The following is a 20135-nucleotide window of genomic DNA, read 5'->3' on the forward strand; positions in this document are numbered from 1 at the left end:
TAGGCAAAGTTAATAAAAGTCACCTTCACAAAATGGCTAGCCTGAGTTTCATTTGCAAGGCTTGAGTTAGAAATGACCCCAAAATTTTTCTCCTGAGTAGCTGGGGTGATTATCCAAACTGCATTTGACACATTTGCTGAGTTGATAAGAAGAGCCGATCAATATAACTTTGGTCTTGTCAGAGGTGAAAATGAAGTTTTGTTGCTTCAATTTTTTATCATCATTTAGATAGTGTGGCAAGGCAGATAATACTCAATTAATGTCAACTTTCATGCAAATTTGAATGTTATTGGCATAGAAATGAAAGATGATGCTACAGCTATAAAGAATCTGACCTAATGGTATCGTATAGAATAGACACTTAAAAGAATTGGTTGGAGAAGAGAGGATTGCAGGATGCCAGTTGTAACCACCTCTACTGACGTAGAACAATGACTGATTTGATCATATTATTTCCCTTCAGTTATGCAACAATACCATCAACATCATTGCTCTCTGAACTCCACAGTGTGAAAGGCAGCACAAGAGACATACAAAACACAAAGGGACAAAAATAGAAACAGAATCTACCATTTCCAGGCTTTAATTTCAGAATTGTGGACATTATTTTGCTGTAGTACAGTATTTTGCTGGAAAGAATTAGACTCATTAAAAAAACATATGGATAATTTCCCAAAGTTCCATGAAATCCCAAATCCCTGGCTGAAGAAAGACAATTACATATTTAATGACATATTTGACAATGATGACTGATGTACATTCCAGGATCTCAAAGTGGACAATTCCTTATGGTATGCCTTGAATTATTTTGATGCCAGCAGTCGATGGGATCGATCTTTCCCCTTCACTGCATGAAATAGTTTACAGAAATCTTATAACATCTTAGGTGTCTGGTACAGAGAACACAGGAATTAGTGATTCTTCCCTAACTGGTACTTTAAGTAGTTGAATAATTCTGAAACCTCACAAAACCTGGCTCATCAACTCATACATTACACACCTGAAGAAGTCTGAACAGCTGAAATGTTGTCTGTTTTCTTTTCCTTTCAGCATGAAGTAAACCCCTACCTGTTCCTTTGTTGCCTACACATGCTGACGCAGCTACCTACTTGAACTTCTTCAACTCATACACTATAAAGTTATTCACAGGGCCTATGTAACCCATTAAAGATGGTTGTGTATCAGACTTATCTTACAGTTTTCTTTTAATATTGACATATTATGTGCTATTTTTTCTCCACATGTCTTGGGATGGACCTCTTATTACAACATTTTGGAAGCAGTGCTCTTATATTAAAGCCTGAGTTGAGACATCTTCCCTGTTTAGTTCTGCTTAATGATGACTCAGTGGTTTAAATGCAATGCAACATAAAGTTTTATTGGCAGGTTTAACACCAGAAAAGAAAATTATCCTTAAACTCTGGAATGAGCACATTATGGTCACATTCCATTCCTAGCAATTGTGTTTAAAGACATAGTTCATCTTGAGCAGTAAGCTGTCAGATTAAATAGTGTGGGTTTGTGTATGTGGAAAGCATTGAATCTGGTCTTTGCTTTCCAAGCCAAGTCTCTGTTAGAGTGATTTATCTGTTTACAGCATTATTAGTTTTTCTTTATTCATTTCCTGTATTTGTGTATTACCTGTTGTATATATAGTCCCATGCATTTCTGTTGTTTTTCATATTTTTCTCTTTCAATAAAATATACTGTTATCCACAAAAACACAGAGACATCAGTCATAGGCTATAGATTATTATTAGATAGATAGATACTTTATTGATCCAGTGAGGGAAATTGCAGTGCAACAGCAGCTTAACACAGACAACACAGCAACAGTGTAATGAATGATACAATAATAATAATATAATACATACAATACAATCAGTACAGTGAGAAGTGCACTAAGAAGAGTTACTCACAGTCCAGAACACACAAAGAACAAACCAGAACAGTACACAAAAAAGGTGTATTGCACAATTTATAATATATATATAAAAATATAAATATAAATGTATTGCACAGGTCCCTGGCATATATTGCACAAAAACGGTTGTAAATGGGAAAAAGAAAAAGAACAGCTGTAGCAGTTTACTGTTCAGCCAGAAACAGGTCACTGTCAATGTTGCCTCTGCCCAGATGCAAGGTGGATGCATTGTACAGTCTTATGGCAGAAAGCAAGAATGACCTCCTGTAGCGCTTCCTTTCGCACTGTGGATGGATCAGTCTATTGCTGAATGTGCTCTTCATTTCTACAAGCATGTCATAGAGGGGATGGGAGACATTGTCCGTGATGGCCTCTAGTTTGGACACCATTCTCCTCTCAGCCACTACCTCCAGGGGGTCCGGGCCAGACCCAATGACAGATCTTGCTCTTCTGATGAGCTTGTTCAGCCTGTTAGAATCCACTGCTCTAATCCCAGAGCCCCAGCTTAGAAAATGGAGCTCGCCACCACCGGCTGATAGAACATATGTAGCATCTTACTACATACATTGAAGGACCTGAGACTCTTCAAGAAGTAAAGTCGGCTCTGACCCTTCTTGTAAATGACCTCGATGTTCTTAGACCCTTCCAGTCTATTGTCGATGTGCACTCCTGGTACTTGTACGAGTCCACCATCTCCACGCCGCTCCAATGGATGTAGACAGGAGTAGGTTTGACTCTTTTCCTCCTGAAATCTACCACCAGTTCCTTCATCTTTGTCACATTCAATTTCAAGTGGTTCTCCCTACACCACTCCACATAGCTGCTGACCAGTCCCCTGTACTCCTCCTCCCGCCCATTCTTGATACATCCCACAATTGCAGAGCCATCTGAGAACTTCTGCAGACGGCATGACTTTGAGTTGTATTTAAAGTCCGAAGTATAGAGGGAAGTATTAAAACCCTAACCAGGCATTTGGCTTTCCTGTACTATGCATGAACCTACACTTGTCCAGTGCAGCTCATTTACAGGTAAGTGTGCTTGTAACTGAACAGCAACAGCTCCTTCTAGAATCTGAAATCAGTAAGTTATATATTGGTCCATAATTACTGAACAGGCTGAAGTCTTAACCAAGGGGTAATAGCAGCAAGTGTAAGGGCCAAGGGAACAATTCCAAACCTTAATGATCTGTGGATAACATGCATGATAAAGGGACTTGTGAATTGTGAAATTTGAGCACAGCAGGGCAGTGGGAATAAAATAAAAGGAATATGTTGCGGATTTCATTTTAATGATCATTTCAGAAAGCTGCTGAGGAGAGACTGCATGAAACTACGCCAGGAGAGTTGCATTAGCAGATTACATATTTTATTTTTGAAAGTAGTGTGACACAAAACAATCCTATTCTGGATATCTTGAATTGTAGAATGAAGTAGTTCAGAAAAACTGTTGCATTTGATTGTATACTATTCTAAAGTGCTGTTCTTAAATGGTTTTAAGAGATGCTGAATTGAGACAAGGATTCTAGGATTAATTTCTCTTCTTCAGATTATTTATAAGAAAATGCTGACAATCAGTACATTATTATTATTGGATTGCTGGTGTTGCTTGAAGGCAAAATGTCCCTCCATCTTCACGTTTACACCCAACGTTTGCGTTGGAGTGAAGCTGGTTGTTGTACCAAGGGGAATTATGGGAATGAGGGATAATTTTCTTTTTGTCATTGGAGCCAAGCAATCTAAAATTCCAGCAAGGGTGGAATTTTAAAGTGTAATGGAGTCCTCAAGTCTAGTTGGCTGAAGGCCAATGACAGAAGAACTTATAAAGGACTGAGAAAACAAATCTGGATTAATAGACGCGATGTTGCGAAACTTAATATCACACTTGTGGTTTGTGAGTAGTTAACAGAACCTCTAGATCAAAATAAATGTCTAGTTGATCTTAAATGTCTAGTTCAAGGATACAGAGGTCACTAACAGCAGAGCACAGGTGGCAACAAGGTCTAGGATGTGCTTTTGTTATGAGTGGGCATATTCGCATACTGAATAAAGCCAAAACATTTTAGTACAAAATCTTGCCAAAAACTGCAGCACGAGGAGAAAAATATTAAAATTTGGAGGGGATGGGGGTGGCAAAATATGGTATGAGGGCTGTGTTTTGATGGGAGCTAAATGTTAAGACTCCTACGCCCCTTAGTGTCTTTCACTTCAAAGATCCAAAGAAGCACCCCTTGTGTTATGTAGTACAGATCAGAAGATGTGAAATATCCCCAGACCCAAATATTTGGTGTCCCATCGGTCCTCTCTTTACAATGTAATGCTAATTCAAAAACACATAGGCAAGATCCATTCAAAGGAAACAGGATGAATCCAATATCATTATTTAAACCTAGGGGTGGCATAGTTTAGACCTAAAAATCCACTGAGATTTTCACAGACTTTCTATGCAATTTAGTTTATCAATAGTAAAAAATGGAGGACTGAAACATGATGTTGTGCATCTACACAATGCAGTGCTACTGAAATGTCTTTAATGTCTTTAAATTAAATTATGTTTGTTAATGCACATTGGAAGTTGCCAGTTGGTTCTACAATACATACAGTATAGTAAATTGCATGGACATGAATAAATGCACACTACTTTAACCTAAACACAGTCAACAAAAGACTTGATGTGACTAATTTTAGTGGTATAAGTTACTTTAGTAATAGCACTGAAAGTACCTTAGATCCTTGTGTAGCTAGGCTGTTGGACAGGGATACTCAACCTGTGGCCCTTCCAGTCTGCTCCTTTGTTGTACATTGATGTAATCACTTCCTTTATTGCTTTATTGATTCTTTTAATTATCAATTAAATAACTATGGAACAAGTTGGAGGGGCAGCAATTCATCATTGGCTGAAGCCGAATTCTCACGTCTTAGGACATTAAGCAAACATTTTTACATTATATTTACATAAATCTGTTTTCTTCTCACTTTGAAAAATATGAGAACATTTCTTCTTTCACACATAAATATGTGCTAAAATATCCCAAAGGCAAGGTAGCCCAGAGCATCACAAAAAATATCTTGTGAAGCCTTTGAATTGCTTCTTTTCTCATACACAGTAGCAGCTTACTTCAGATATCTTGGTCTCAGTGTTTTAATAATAAGAAATTAATTGAATTCAAACCAGCAAGGGAGACTGCCAAACTGATAACTTAATTCAGGAAAGATTAAAGTATTTTTCATTCCAGTTTGCCATCAGCAAAAACAACTCAATGATGTTATTAGACAACACAGAAGTATCCATCCACTCAATAGTTTGTTTATACATGAATCTTGTCAATCTATTCCTTCAAGGGTTGTTAGGAATCAGCATCATTTAACTTGCCTAACAGTGTTCCATAAATTCAGCCATCACTCAAAAAGCAAGCAACAGTGACTGAAAATGACAGTGTTTGCAAGCGGAACATTTTAGTATGTATGGCAGTTCAAAAGAAAACTTCATTGTGACACTTATGTTTATTACAGATGTTGTGTCCATAATTATATGGGTTATATAAAGATATTTTAGTGAATCAATGTTTCCTTCAGAGAAAAGTCCATCCAAATTGTTGTTTCCTTTCTAAATGCTATTCTCTTAATATTATCTAAAATTACAAATAATCACCCTAAAGCAGTGAAAGGCATGTTTTATCAAAATATATTCATTGTTTTCTTTAGTAAATGTTTTCATTAAAGGCTTTGATGGTAAAATATGGACTATATATGGACACATATACTTACCAAAACTAGCTGAAGACTTGTCCCTTAGACTTCAAATCATTAAAGCAAACAGACTTTGATTATTGACCACATTTGGAGATTTGTGAAAGATTTAATTTATGGGTGAGTGCCTCATTGATGTATCTACTTCTCTTCATATCGGTAGCTATTTAACTGTGACTTGAAAGTGCATAATTTGACCTGAACAGGTTTTGCACAGTGCAGAGCAGAAGAAGAACAAGACAGTCTTTAAGTTCTTGAGGCATTTAAATCCTGTAACACAAAAGCACACAAAAATTAAGGTTTTACAAGCCTCATTGTTTCCAAAATAAGAAAATGTTGAGTTAATGTGATAAATTTGAATTACTTTTTACCTTTATTTTAAACATAAAACTACCACTTTTCAAATTATTGAACATCTTTACTTAGTCAAATCTGTTGGTCTTTCCACTATACCCCTTATCTTTAGTACAAGCTCTTTATATAAAATGTGTATGTATATGATATAATATCTGATATGATAAATGCAATATAATATGATGTGTAAAAGCTAAAAACCTTTACTGTTTGATATTTGGTAGCCCTGATGATACTCTGTTGAATTTAAATGCCCAGTAAAGACTTCTACATGACCCTATAGATTTAGCATTCTGACAACTCTGTCAGTCTTAATGGACTGATGTCTGTCAGCTTTATAACTGTGAACAAAAAATATTAATTGTACAAACCTTTTATTAGAATTACTCATTGGGTCAGACATCCATGGGTTCTTTACATTACAGGCTTTGTTTCTTAGTAAAAAAAAGAATGCTTGTTAAATTGGTTTTTCATTACATGTTATTTCAATAATGCACACCTAACATAAGATGTTAAATAATGAATAATAGATCTGTTCTTTCAGTCACCAAGAGAGTATTACTTGGAACTGAGTGGTTTCCTATTTAACGTGGCACCAGTGCCTTGATAATTAATTCAGTCAGGATTGTTCGCAATAAGCAAGGTCAGTGGAGTCTACTGCATACTCTAGTCAATGCCATAAGATAAGTATTAACTTCATAATGGAATTTGCCAAGTCAGTCCCTCCAGAAACACCTGCAAAAGTTCAAATTCTAATATAATATACAATATTATTTACAACTAAATCACAATCTTTGAAATATAAAATCCAGCTTTTATTCTAATCACTGTGTCTCAGTTTATTTATAATTTATGTTATTGTGCAGTGTCTCATTATAAGTGCCTGGTTGGTTATGTCCCAAAAGTACACTTATAAACTGCTCCAGGTCATCAAAATTAAATATAACAGGGAGTCATCTTCCATCTTCATCTGTGGATTTAGGAGTGTGAATGTCTATCTTCAATGTTCTCTAGGCGGGACTTAAATCCAATCAATGCTTTCTTAGACATTATATTTGGCCCACAGCATGTTTATCTAAGGTAGGTCAGATTTATGTTTATTTTTAATGTTCTTTTGTCTGGAAAAGTTGAAAGGCTGTCTGATTTTTAAGGAACATAGTGTTGCAGAAAGCCTTCTCGGATGATGCGTGAAACACTTGATGCTTTTAAGGAGAAAGCGGAAGTCAGTTAATGGATATACAGTAATGAGTTGAAAGGCAATGAAACGTGAATCTACTGTTAATGGTCCTGACTGCATTTATAATATGAGATGAATGGGTGTTGATCGATACAACCATTTTTACTCAAACAAAAATAAAAGAATTGGATGGGGTTGTAAAAATTCTGAAACTGGGTTACTTCAAAATGTGTGCCAATGAAAGATCCATTCTTAGATTCGTGCACTTATGAAATGAAACTCATTTGCTGCTTCTAAACAAAAAAACACCATTAATAGTTAATTTAATATTTGATTTGTTACAGTACCTTTCTGTAGCTGTAAAATGTACATTGTACAGTCTGTTATATAAATAAAATATCTGCTGCACATAAGACTATAAGCACAAAGTTACTGTACATTAAGTCATTTCTTCCAGACTGTTCCATTCTTGAGTTTTTACTCATGTAACGCCTACATTTTCATAATAATGTTCCTATTTAATCATTAATCTAATATAATTGTGAAGTCAAAGATAATTCCTAAAGCAACAAGAGAAAAACATTCTCTTTCTTACTCTGCAGAAAAACATTAAAGACAGAAGTGAAACTGTTTATGTGGTATACAGAATCAATTGAATGATAAAGGGTAAAGCTATAGGAAATATGCAGATAACGTTTTTGACAGACACATGAAAGCCCTGTTTATTGCTAACCTCTGAACTCAAATGGGGAAAAGAAACAATAAACAGAAGAAAAGAGATAAGAATTGTTTTAAGATTCTTCACATTGATTACATTTTTTTTATCTGGCAATGACTGATATGCACATCAAATGAGCAGGAGTCTGTATGTGATTTGTTAGCTATAAATAATGCAACCATTGACTTAGAATTAATTTCTGAAGTAAGCAATTTAAATTCTCAGAAAAAAAAGAGCAGAATATTTGTTTATTATTGGTTTTTTTATCTGTATTAGTGGTTTTAATGATTTCTTCATACTTTCAAACTGCATAATAAGAATAAGAATAACATCACTTTATTTACAATTTCTTGCACTAGGAATTATCTTTTCACATACCCCAGCTTGCTCTCCATGAGCCACACAGACAGGGAGAGAGCCTGAGGTCAGAGCACAGGGTCTGCCATTGAACAGCACCCCTGGAGCAGTTGGGGTTAAGGGCCTTGCTCAGGAGCCCAACTGAGTAGGATTCCTCTGCCAGCTGCAGGATATGACCCAGCAACCTTCCAGCCACAGGTGCAGAGCCACCGCTCCACCCTAACATATACAACACCAAAAAAATGAAACTTTGCTTCCCAAATCTTTCACACTGGCAGGAGATGGCATACATCTGAAATTCATTGTGAATGCAATGAAAAGTAAGAGGCTTCCAAATCATTATACATGTCTTATTGTCTACATTTGTTACATATTCTTGGATATACAGTATACTGTATACATAGAGGAGAGAAAAGATATGCTTGTTTATAAACCTTTGCTGTAGTAGAATGAGCAGCTTTGACATGGAGACGCCATAGCAGACCCAAACACAGCAGCAACTCATAGCTTCATCTTGCGCTTCACTACCTCCTTCCTACTTGAACTTGTGCTTCACCGAAGGTAGAATACTCATGACCATGCATGTTGTTTCCAACATCAACATACATTTCGAACCCCAACTTGTGCACATTCTTACCCCAGCTTCTGAACATTGCACAGTTACACTAAGTACACACAAAGCAGTTTAATCAAACCATTCGATTCTAAAGCTCTCGTACTGCAGGAAAAGTGTGTAGATTGCTTACTAGAACGTGCACAAAATAGCTTAGCATCAAGGCTAAGTTCAGTACACAACAACTCCTGGTAACCAGACCAGCTTCACAAAGGTTCGTTGGAATAAAAATGGATCGTTGGCTAAAAACAGGGAGACTGCGATGGAAGAAAAAGTATCTGGAATCGCCACCTGCCATTGTCTGCAATGAAAAATGAGGACCTAATGTTACAACAGAAAGAAACAGAGGGGCAGCAAGAAAATGAGGAAAAGCATGGGTACCTATTTTGAAAAAAAGTACATAAGGGAGAGTCACAACCAAACAAGTAAAAAACACAAGTATGATGAAAGTTATATTGGACTGGGACTTACTTAGATTGGTAAAACTGAATTTCCACAGCTACAATGTGTAGTATGTAACAGGGTCTTAGATACCAGCTGCCTTTAGCCATCTGATTGACGTCACCACCTACAGACTATACATACAAAGACAAGCCAGTTATTTTTTAACAGTAAACTGGAAGAACTTCTAAAAAACAACTCTCGCAGTTCAACACATTGGATCTTGCAAGGATGCCTGAAAGGTGCCATATTTTGTTAGCAATACAGTGGCTAAAAAAAAGAATGCCACACACAAAAGACAGCTATAAAGTTGAAATCAGAAATCAGAATCATCCTTATTCACCAAGTACATTCATGTACAAGAAACTTACTTTGGGGTACTTGATGCTGCAAAAACATTTTACAGTACATATACCATACACAAACAAGACAATATAAATATCAATACAGTACACATATAACTAGGAATTTTGGGCAATCAAAATGTCAGCCCTAAGAAAGTAGTTGTTCAAATACCAAGTAGTGCTGATTTAAATAGACTGGTAGTGTCTTCCTGGGGGACGTTTATGAAACAGGTGGTAACCTGGGTTGGAGGGGTCATCAGCAATCTCTTCTGCCTGCTTCTTTGCTCCGGAATTGCACAAATCATCACTGGAGGGCAGATGACAGCCAATGAGCTTCTCCGCAGAGTGAGCAAAACACTGCAGTTTGCCTTTGGGGTGTGAGGACATGTTGCCAAACCAAACTGATGTAGTGGTAGTCAGAATGCTCTCAATAATGGCTCTGTGAAACTGTATTGATTGGTTGAGCAACATCAAAGTTTTTCAGATGGAGAAAAAAGCACATTATCTGCTGTGCTTTCTCTGTGATACTCACGTTATTCATGTGCTAGATGATATTCATGTCCACCTTACTAACAGCCACATTATGGATTACCACTGAGAGTGGTTTTGGAGAATGGCTCTGGAAATCAACCACCTTTTTCACTGGTTTAAGGCTGTTAAGCCTCAGATTGTTGTTAGCACACCATGATACAAACCGTCTCACCTCCCTTCTGTACTTCCCTTCTCATCATTACTAGAGATGAGACCTACAAGGGCAGAATTTGAAGAGGTCATCAGAACTATGATCATCATTAAGGAGCCTCTGTTTTTCAAACCTACAATAAAGCTCATTCTGTCTATCTGGTAGAGCCAGGTCAGCTGTACTTTTGGGAGATTTCTTTTTATGATTCATGATAATCTGAAGGCTTCTCCAAGGAGTAATGGAGTCATTATTTACCAACTGCTGTTCTCATTCATTGATATATTGGACTTTTGCAAGTCTTGAGTTGACATTTAGTTCTGTAGTTCTCACTGTCTCCATTCCAATAATCCTCTTCTTTTATTATGCACAGGTTTTTTTAGCTCTTTACTAAGCCAAGGCTTATCATTATTGTACATGACAAAAAACAAAATTTTGTTGGCATAAAGTGTCCTCACAGAAGCTGAAATAGGAAGTGACCACATCTGTATATTTATCAATACTGACACTTCCCTCTTGGAAGACACTACAAGACTACTGAGTCAAAAGAGTCTTGTAGTCTCTCTATGGCTTCAGTGGTCCAACTCCACTGTTTTCTTAACTGGCTTGGTTAATTTCACTTTCTGTTTATATGTAGGTATTAACTAAACCATAGTATGATCAGAATTTCCCAATGGTGCATGGGAGAAAGCATGTTATGCGTCCCTTATTGTGCAACTGTATATCAGTGATCATTGGTTTTTCCTTCCCTAGCTGAACAATTAATCAGCTATTTGTAATTAAGGAGGTCACTGCTCAGATTTTTATGGTTAAAGTTCCCCATAACAATCAGATAATTTGAATGTTTTTTCTCTAGTTCTATAATTTGATCAGCCAACAACTGTTGCGCCGACTGTGTATTAGCCTGAGGGGGAATAAATATTCCAGCACAAATAATAGATGCAAATTCTCTGGGAGAATATATACAGGGATCCCAACAATGGAGAACAGTTTTTGGGAAGAACAGTGACATCATTGCACCAGTTTTTGTTCACATACCGTAAAAACACACACCCCAATGTAGACATCTGACTCTAGCCTGAGGTATGTGCTTATGATCTGGCTTGAAGGAACTTTAAACGGACTATAAAACCTTCTGTAACACTGTTACAATTTGGGGGGCTGTGGGAAATACACCTTGCATATATCTCCTTCAGTGTTCCCAGGAAGTGGCCAGTTTCATTACAATTAAACTCATCTCAAACCTTCACTGGACTGCATCGTGACTCCTTGCATCTCTACACCAACCTTTAGATTTATCGTTGAGGCTAGCATCATGATCTGCCCTAAACAGCTGATAGCCAAGTACTGTAACTCCATTTCTGAATCAGGAGTAGAGGAGAAAGTGCTGACATAAGAGAGAAATCCGTGTTTATCTGGAGAAGTAGTTGTAGCTCCTCCATTGAGTTACTGGTATGGTGCGGTGCTGACCTGGAGCAGCAGCGTCTGTAAGACAGACTGAGGAATCCACTCGCTAAGTCCCAGTGAAGGCAAGCAGATAGGCAAGGAGGAGAATGCACCAACCTGACTGGCAGAACAGAGAATGAGCTGGGCAGGAAGACATAAGGCAGACTGTGTGGTGCAGCTGGGTGGAACAGAACAGGGAAGCTGGGCAGCCAGGTAGATCAAGAAAATTGCAAACGATGCTCTCCACGGGGAGACAGACTGGGATCCGACAGCTCATCAGATTCTGACTCTGAATCAAGGATTCAGATGGGTTCAGGCTGAGTATAGGATACGTAACTGGTTCACACTGATTCATGGAAGCTGCACTCCCATAAATAGGGAAGAAGCTCAGTGATAGAGCACATGACTCTGGGCAGGACAGGGCTTAGGTATCAAGGGCTGACAAGGTAACTGCCTGTTAAAAGGGGGCAGGTGGCACAGACAACTGCCTTGATCGCAAAAGGTGTCTCTGTGGCTAAGGATCTGCACCTGTGGTTGGAAGGTTGCTGGTTCAAATCCCATGGTCGGCAGAGGAATCCTACTCCGTTGGGCCCCTGAGCAAGGCCCTTAACCCCAGCAGTTCCAGGGGTGCCGTATAAATGGCTGACCCTGCGCTCTGACCCCCATCTTCTCTCCCTGTCTGTGTGTCTCATGGAGAGCAAGTTGGGATATGGGAAAAGACAAATTCCTAATGCAAGAAATTGTATACGGCCAATAAAGTGATTTTATCTTATTCTCAAGCACCGGAGGTGCCATGGAGGTCTGGCGCAGGGAGCTCTGGTTCACCTGGGGTCAAACAGTTACTAAGTGATTGCACATTGGAAAAGAGCAGGCCAGGCAGCGCCACTTGAAAACTGCATCTCCTTAATTTCACAAGACACCCAGGACACCTCCCCTGTCTTCTCCGGTGCTACGGTCATTTTACCTGGGGCAGCGGATCTTCCATTCGATGGAATCTCATGTACAGTAATATCTCTGTTGGTATGCATCTGAATTCAGAGTGAAAATACATTGAAACGAAAAAGTGAAAATGTGCAACAAATGTTAAGGATTAATCCCTCTTTCAGACAATGCCGCAGGTCAGTAGCATGTCTGAAAACATTCTCTGTCAAACAGCCAGTCGCATCAAAAAAGTGATATTTCATTATTTTTTATGATTATCATATCCTCTCCCTGAATGATATTTCACCAAATTCATGCTCTGTTGTGTTTGCTCTCCACCTGCCACCAATTCAGAAACTGTTGACAACATATTTTTTCCAAAAATCATAGCATTCCCAAAAGTACATCTTTTTAATTCACTTGGATGACAACAGCCACCTGAGGATTTATTGCATGATTGCCCGTAAGATCTTGCCGTGTTCATAGTGGCTCTTTGTATAACTTGCAAATAGCCCATGGTGTGAACCCACTTTGGAATTCTGCTTTGTGGCTGGAGGAAATCCAGGAGGTTTGTAAGCACCTTCATAGCAATGTGTAGATTAGGGCGGTGTTATATCATTATAGGGGAATGGGATAGGTCATTTGGGGGCATTTTTGACTCTTTCTTTGCAGAAGTACTACTACTGTGATGTTGCAATATTCAGGTATTTTTGTTTGTTGTATACATTTCTGTAAAGACCTGCATGAATGTTTGTCCGTTCATCTCTATTTTCTTCCAAAATGTAAGCTAATATGCCATCAGTTCCAGATTTCTTCTTATTTTTTTACTCTCATCATAAAGTTCTGTCAGGTGAATTTCTAATACTCCTGATCATGATCATTTAGCTCTCTTGACAAACAATTTTTTTGACTTGTGCTGTTTATACAGTATGTAGGGATGTTTTTTTTTTTATCTGCTGCCTTTGACTTTCTTTTGTTTCTCTTACTTATTGCAGTTTCATGATCTGATGACCTCAGTAATAGGTTTCCCTACAGTTATACAGAGCTCAGTATATACAGTTTTGTAACTTTTTACATTTTGTTTTTTGTCTCCATCATGATTTTCTGGTCACATTTACTGTCTCAGTTCCCAGTAGTGCAATTTGCTGTATATCTGAAGCCATGTGCCACTTGTCTTACATTTTATGCCTGTGAATTTTTCTAGGTCTTGAAGTGCACTGAATCTATTTTCACGTTCTGTCTGAAACAGAGGTGCTTGCTTTCTGAGATGAGCAAGATCAATAGATTTTGAATTTAACTTCTCGTGTTATCCTCCACAATTGCTGTATTCAAGTGCAACTGGAGTAGTTGAATAGTGAGACATTCTAAATGTTTTTTTCCTGCGTATTTAGTTTCTGTAATGCATCTCTAGGAGAATGGGCTTGTGTTCTCTGTGAAATAAATTAATCTGTACCCTCTCTCTGTACATACAGTATATGCACTGTATTGCAGTGCATGTTAATAATGGCTGGCTATTATATTCGGTTGCCCATTTTCTGTGTACCTTTAGATCATATTAACTCGCCAATTGTATATCAGATCAAATGGTTGCATTGTTTCAGAAACCTAGTTAGTCCCAAGGTGAGAAAATATAGCAACCCAGGAATAATGATGGTTGTTAATCTTGGAAATTTTTAACTAGATACTATTCATCAGGGAGAAATCCTTGAGCCAATTGTTTTCTTCAGTGAGATATTTCCCCGCAGATTTTATTGCAAATAACTATGGAAAGGTAACTAAAGTAAGGCCTAGTTGAAGTGTAAGGCCTGGGGGTATTTCTATGTTTCATTGATGATCTTGAAGTAGTCTTTTTTCGGTTGCAAAATGTCTCAGCTTTCAGCAATGAACTATGGAATGACTTCACACAGGGTAGAATGAAGAATTACAGGTAGACTCCTATGACCTCTTAAATCAAATCCCTATATTGTCTTCCTTGACCATTGATAAAGACATGTACTGTAGCTAATTTAATCATTCCATATACTGTATGGTGACAGCTGTGTTGTAATGTTTTACATTTTACATATTTTAATGTAGAGTATTTTCCATTAGATAACATTAAATTAAATTAATGTTGTTGAAATAACATCAACTAGAATCAAACAATGGATTAGAATAATCCTCAAAACTAAAATGTATAGTATAGAAAGACAATAATTTAAAAAAACAAATATCAAAGAAGAACCCGGGTAGAAGTTAATGATATTAAAATTCTAAAGGGGACTAAGAGAGTCAATTCAAATAATGTACTTGCACTAAATGCAGAAACCAGCTCCAAAGAATAGAAACAGAAATCACACAGAAGATGATTCAGGATGGCTTCCCAATGGCTTTGCTACTAAGAGCCTCCACTTTATGTCTGGGGATCACTGGTTTGAATATAGTCTAAGTCTTCAGCCAACTGTTGCAACTTCAATATGCCATAAGGCATGAAACTACTGATTGGGTTTGTCAAGATTCCCCTGGCCTGCTGCACAAGAGTTATTCCAACAACTCGCAGGTATCTTAACCTTTTTGTCCTGTAACTTTTTGTTTTGTGTCAGACCTGTGTCCGGGTTCTGTCTGTTTCTAATCTGTGCTTGTACAAAGGCCACAGTATGTAGGGGTTGTAAATTCATTAAGCGAGTCCAAATTAGACGTAGAAGTGAAAAAAAACTAAGAAAAATAAATGGCAAGTATAAAAATTAAAAATTAAATGAGGAGGCATTTGTTTGTGCTGTTCTACCGGTGCATGGACTAAACTACTAAGCCAATTCACCGAAGACCACTAGATATAGGTTTCTCAGGACATAAAATTACTTGCGTTCAGATTAGCATTATTGTCTGAATGGTCACCTCTTATTTGTATTTGCTATTTGTACTAAATAAAGCATTGAAGAAGCTTATACAGTGTGTGCTATAACATTTAATGAATCATTGGACTTCCTGAATAAACTAGAAATGGTTCTAGTCTGACAGTTTTTAAAGTTGTATGCAAAAAGATGTAATATTTGTAAAATAGATTTACCATCCTAACTAAATTAAGTGATTAGGTTCTTACTTAACTACATCCTAATAGAAGATTTTAAAAACATAGATGCTTCATATGGGTACCATACATCAAACTGACAAAATATGTTTGGGGTTGATATAGCACAAGGTCCTTTTATCATCGTCTGCCCTTATGAAAGGCAGTAATGTGATAGTTTGGGAAAATCAGCAATCCTGATTTACAGATTTGAAGCCCTTTCCTGAATCTAAATGAGCGAGTTTTAGGTCATGTTTTCCACAACAGTACAGCTCTCCTTAGAAAGAAGGACAAGTCTCTTCTAGATAATCATGAGTTAGAATAGTATTTTTCAAACCACCAGCTATTCATTGGCCCAAGTTACACTCTGCACTATGACAAGCAGTGTACTATACTGTGTCCTTCTTTTTAAATATTAAATAAGAATTTCTGGGCGTAACACCACATCAACAGTGAAATAACATTGTCATGGAAAACATAAAGATTGCGATTCATCAGAACAAAATGACAACGCTCCAAATGATGTAGCATCTGTACTAGACAAATCCATGAGGGTTTCCTAGCACTATTCTGTTGGATCCCATTCTGTAACAGATTATTTGGGAAGTCTCGTATTCACTTGAAAATGCTCTTCCACATTTGCAGCAATTGACTGGGATTTGCCTTTAATACCCTGACCATTAATAATTAATTAATGAATAATTAATAATTGTTCCCTCCGTTGTCTTTTGAATTATTTGATTCTTTGGGAATTGGGACATGCCTTATTACCCTTGATAAAGTGAGCAGCTGTATTTTACATTAACTTACATTGCAAGATCATTCCATACAAAGTCAAAAAGACACCCAGACTAAATGTCTTATTCATCATCTATGCAACTCCTCTTATAAAGCCCGTTAGTTCTTTACATCTCTTGGTCATGGTCTTGCTCTCTAAAGACTAAAGCTTCATCTTTACCATAAGGGATTGTGGGAGTGGGCCAAGTTAAGTATGTCTGCCTTTCAAGAAGCATGTGGCTGAGATTCTTGGATCGATTAGCCACAAGCAACCAAACAAGAGAGGTGGCCAAATTGCCTCATCTGAATTGTAACCTTTTTTTATTTTCTTATGTTCACTGCAAAACACTACAACCAAGCAAGGTCCTATTTTAATTTTAAAAAAGCCAGACTCCCTAATATCTAGGGCAGACAAAGTTTGACAATGAGACTTTATATCATGCTGGTAACTCAGGCTTTGACATAACAGATTCTGTATTTGTCACCGTCTGTTATTATATTGTGTGAAAAATAAATATTAGGGCCATCTAGCAGTTTCAGAATGGACTACTGTATACAGTATATACAGTGCATGTGTGTCCACATATTCTCTAACATGGTTTTGCACTGCACCCTGTTAGTCACGATGAGAAATTTCTGTGTGCTCCATGTTTAATGTTCCTGCTTGTGTTACCAAACTACATCACTCTTATTTGGTTATAGGTTTATTTGTATAGGTGTCACTCACACAGACAGGCTTCTCATGACAAGGACAATTCATTTGCTCTACAGAAACTGGAAAAAAATAGATATGGTGATTTTGATTTCGCCATTGAAACGTTTTTGTGTTTGTTACCTGTTGGGTTTTTTTTCTACTGTATGTGTGCTGGTGTTAAGCATCAAAGAGATTGTCTCCTTTGTGAGATCAGAAATCCATCTGTCTTTACGTCCTGTTTACAAGAAAAGACTTAAAATCGCGATACGCAATTGTTTCGTAAACACGCTTTATAAAATATTATTCTTAGCCACTGAAACACCAAAGCACAAAACAAAACCAAAGAGTGATAAAAACAGAACGTTAGCTGCGGAAATAGGACGTAACAAAAATTGTAGCCTTTTTCACTCGTTTAAGATAAAGTAACCCTGCAAATGTAAGGTAAAGTGGGTCAGCGATTTATCTTTGCCATTCTAGTTTGAACGGATTTGAGGTCAACACCAAAAGCTACAACTGGACATATTTAACATTAAAACACATTTAAGCTGACAATAGGGCAATAATTTACAATAATACCTGTACATATGGCAATAATTCACAATAATAGATTTTGCATAAAACCGTTATTCTGTCGTATTCCTTTCGTATTCCTTATCGCACTAAAAAATATAACGTGGTAAGTTCAATTAGGCTAATTTTTTTTATCTTAAGCTTCATATCTGAAGCATTGCTGCACTGGCACAAATACCAATGTAGCTACATACATTTGTTACAATGGGCAAATAAAAACTAGATCGCAATAAGATTGGATCCAGCTACAAAATTCCTTTATGTAAACCGAGTATACCTACTGTAACTTCGAAAATGACTTCAGGAAAATGATTTCAGGAATTTCTAGGAAAAAAAAATCCTCGAGAGATGTATACATATGATATAAGACCATTTTTAAGGGAAAATATACCAACCAAAACCAACTAACTGCTGCCCTGCTACCGTTTCTTACTAAATTAAAATTTACACCCATCCGTGTTCAGAATTATTATTACACAATGCATTTCGACTCCTTTGAAGTTATACATACGATGTTGACATCGTTTCAGATAACAAACATAAATGTTTAACCCGAGCTGACGTCGTAAGAGAAAGACAAAACCACCGAAGCCAACGAAATGAAACATATTTAACTAATTTTACAGAATTATTAAATTACAAGAAGGAATCAAACTGGCAGCCATCTTTAAAATGCCACATACCTCCAAAAATTAAATTCGATCAAACTGAACTCGGCAAACGGTTCCACATGAAAAGGAAAAAATAGTCTTTATCGCAATAAATATTTGTCTTGATATATTTAAACAAAAGCAAATGCCTCATGCATATTATAATAACAATAATTAAAATTATTGCATGTTACTGATTAATGGCATTTACATTTTGCAGAAATTTAGCAATATTTGTTATTCCACTGCTTAATATTATTATGGCATTTACATTTTGCAGAAATTTAGCAATATTTGTTATTCCACTGCTTAATATTATTATTACTTGTCGAAACGTTACGAGAGAAAGGCGTTCATAGGCTTTTAGGGTTCGCCAGCAGGTGTTTGCTTTGAGTTTTTCTTTCGAGCAAAGCTAACAGCTATGCTCCCCTAGAGCCACTGGGTTTTCCGTCGAACTACTGTATATTTAACTTCTTTTGGCTTGAAATTGCATAAAACAAAACCATAAAACAAAACTAAGTTCCGATAATATTTATTTATGCGAAAGCCTTAATTAAAAGACTGAATCTTAATTAAAAGAAAGGTATGATATTTTTTTTAATTATTAAATCATTTTATGTTCATTCTTCTCTGGTATTGTCTGGATTCGGGGATCACTCAGCAGTCTCAAAAAGTATATCTCACCGTCTCTGAGTTTTCGACCTTTTGCCAGATTTTAAATCAGTAAAAGCAGCTGTTTTGTTTGTTTGATTGATTTGCTAAGTGTTTGATTGCTTACGATATTTATATTTGAAACATTACTAAGTAGTTACATGACTGGAACAATATTTTTCAAATCAATAGCATAAAAACATTATAAAAATCTCTGCTATAGCCTACACTCAAGTCCCCCATGCTTGAGTATGACCAGATGGAATCGTACATTTGAATCTGGACACTAAAAGGCATATTTGTAAACAGATAGGCAAGAAGCTAAAATGTTCCGATATAGAACGTGAGTGATAAAATACTAAGATGGAAGAAGTTAATGTAGTGAAGTTAATGTATATGAAAATATACTGGAAAGCATTTTCATCCTTCAGATTATGACCAAACTATCACTGTGGTTAAACGAATTCACGAGAGTTCAAAGCAAAATTTAAACTCGCAGAAAAGCGTAGCTGCATCGTAGACAATACAGACATGAGTCAACGGAACGAGCCAGGAGAGAACACCATTTCATTCTCCACGACTACCTTTCATTAACCATTTACAGTATTAGCAGTGGCACACACGGTAGCATACAAAAATGGCTTTATTGTTTGGAAAAGTACAGTATGTGAGTTTAAAATGTTTGTATTAATTTTTAATCTCCAGTGCTCATATCGTATATTTGACTTTAAATTGCTTAAAACACGTTTTTTCATTTGCAATTCTTGCGCTTTCTAGACGAGAACATTTCAATGTATAATTAATTCTCTACTTAATCTGCAAATTAAGGACATTTATTTATAGAACGGTAGCTATGGTTGTGTTTTGCGTTCATCCATATTAACGTAAAAGCTGTCAGTCACGTCTTTGTGGTGGTCCCTCTGGAATTATTGCAAGGGTTTGGGAAAAGCAAATCCTAGAGATATTTATTCATATAGTTTAAGACCATTTGTCTTAAGGGAAAATGTACCAACCAAAATCAATTAAA

This window comes from Atractosteus spatula, chromosome 6 (genome assembly GCF_055471065.1).
Source record: "Atractosteus spatula isolate fAtrSpa1 chromosome 6, fAtrSpa1.hap1, whole genome shotgun sequence".
NCBI classification, from domain to species: domain Eukaryota; kingdom Metazoa; phylum Chordata; class Actinopteri; order Semionotiformes; family Lepisosteidae; genus Atractosteus; species Atractosteus spatula.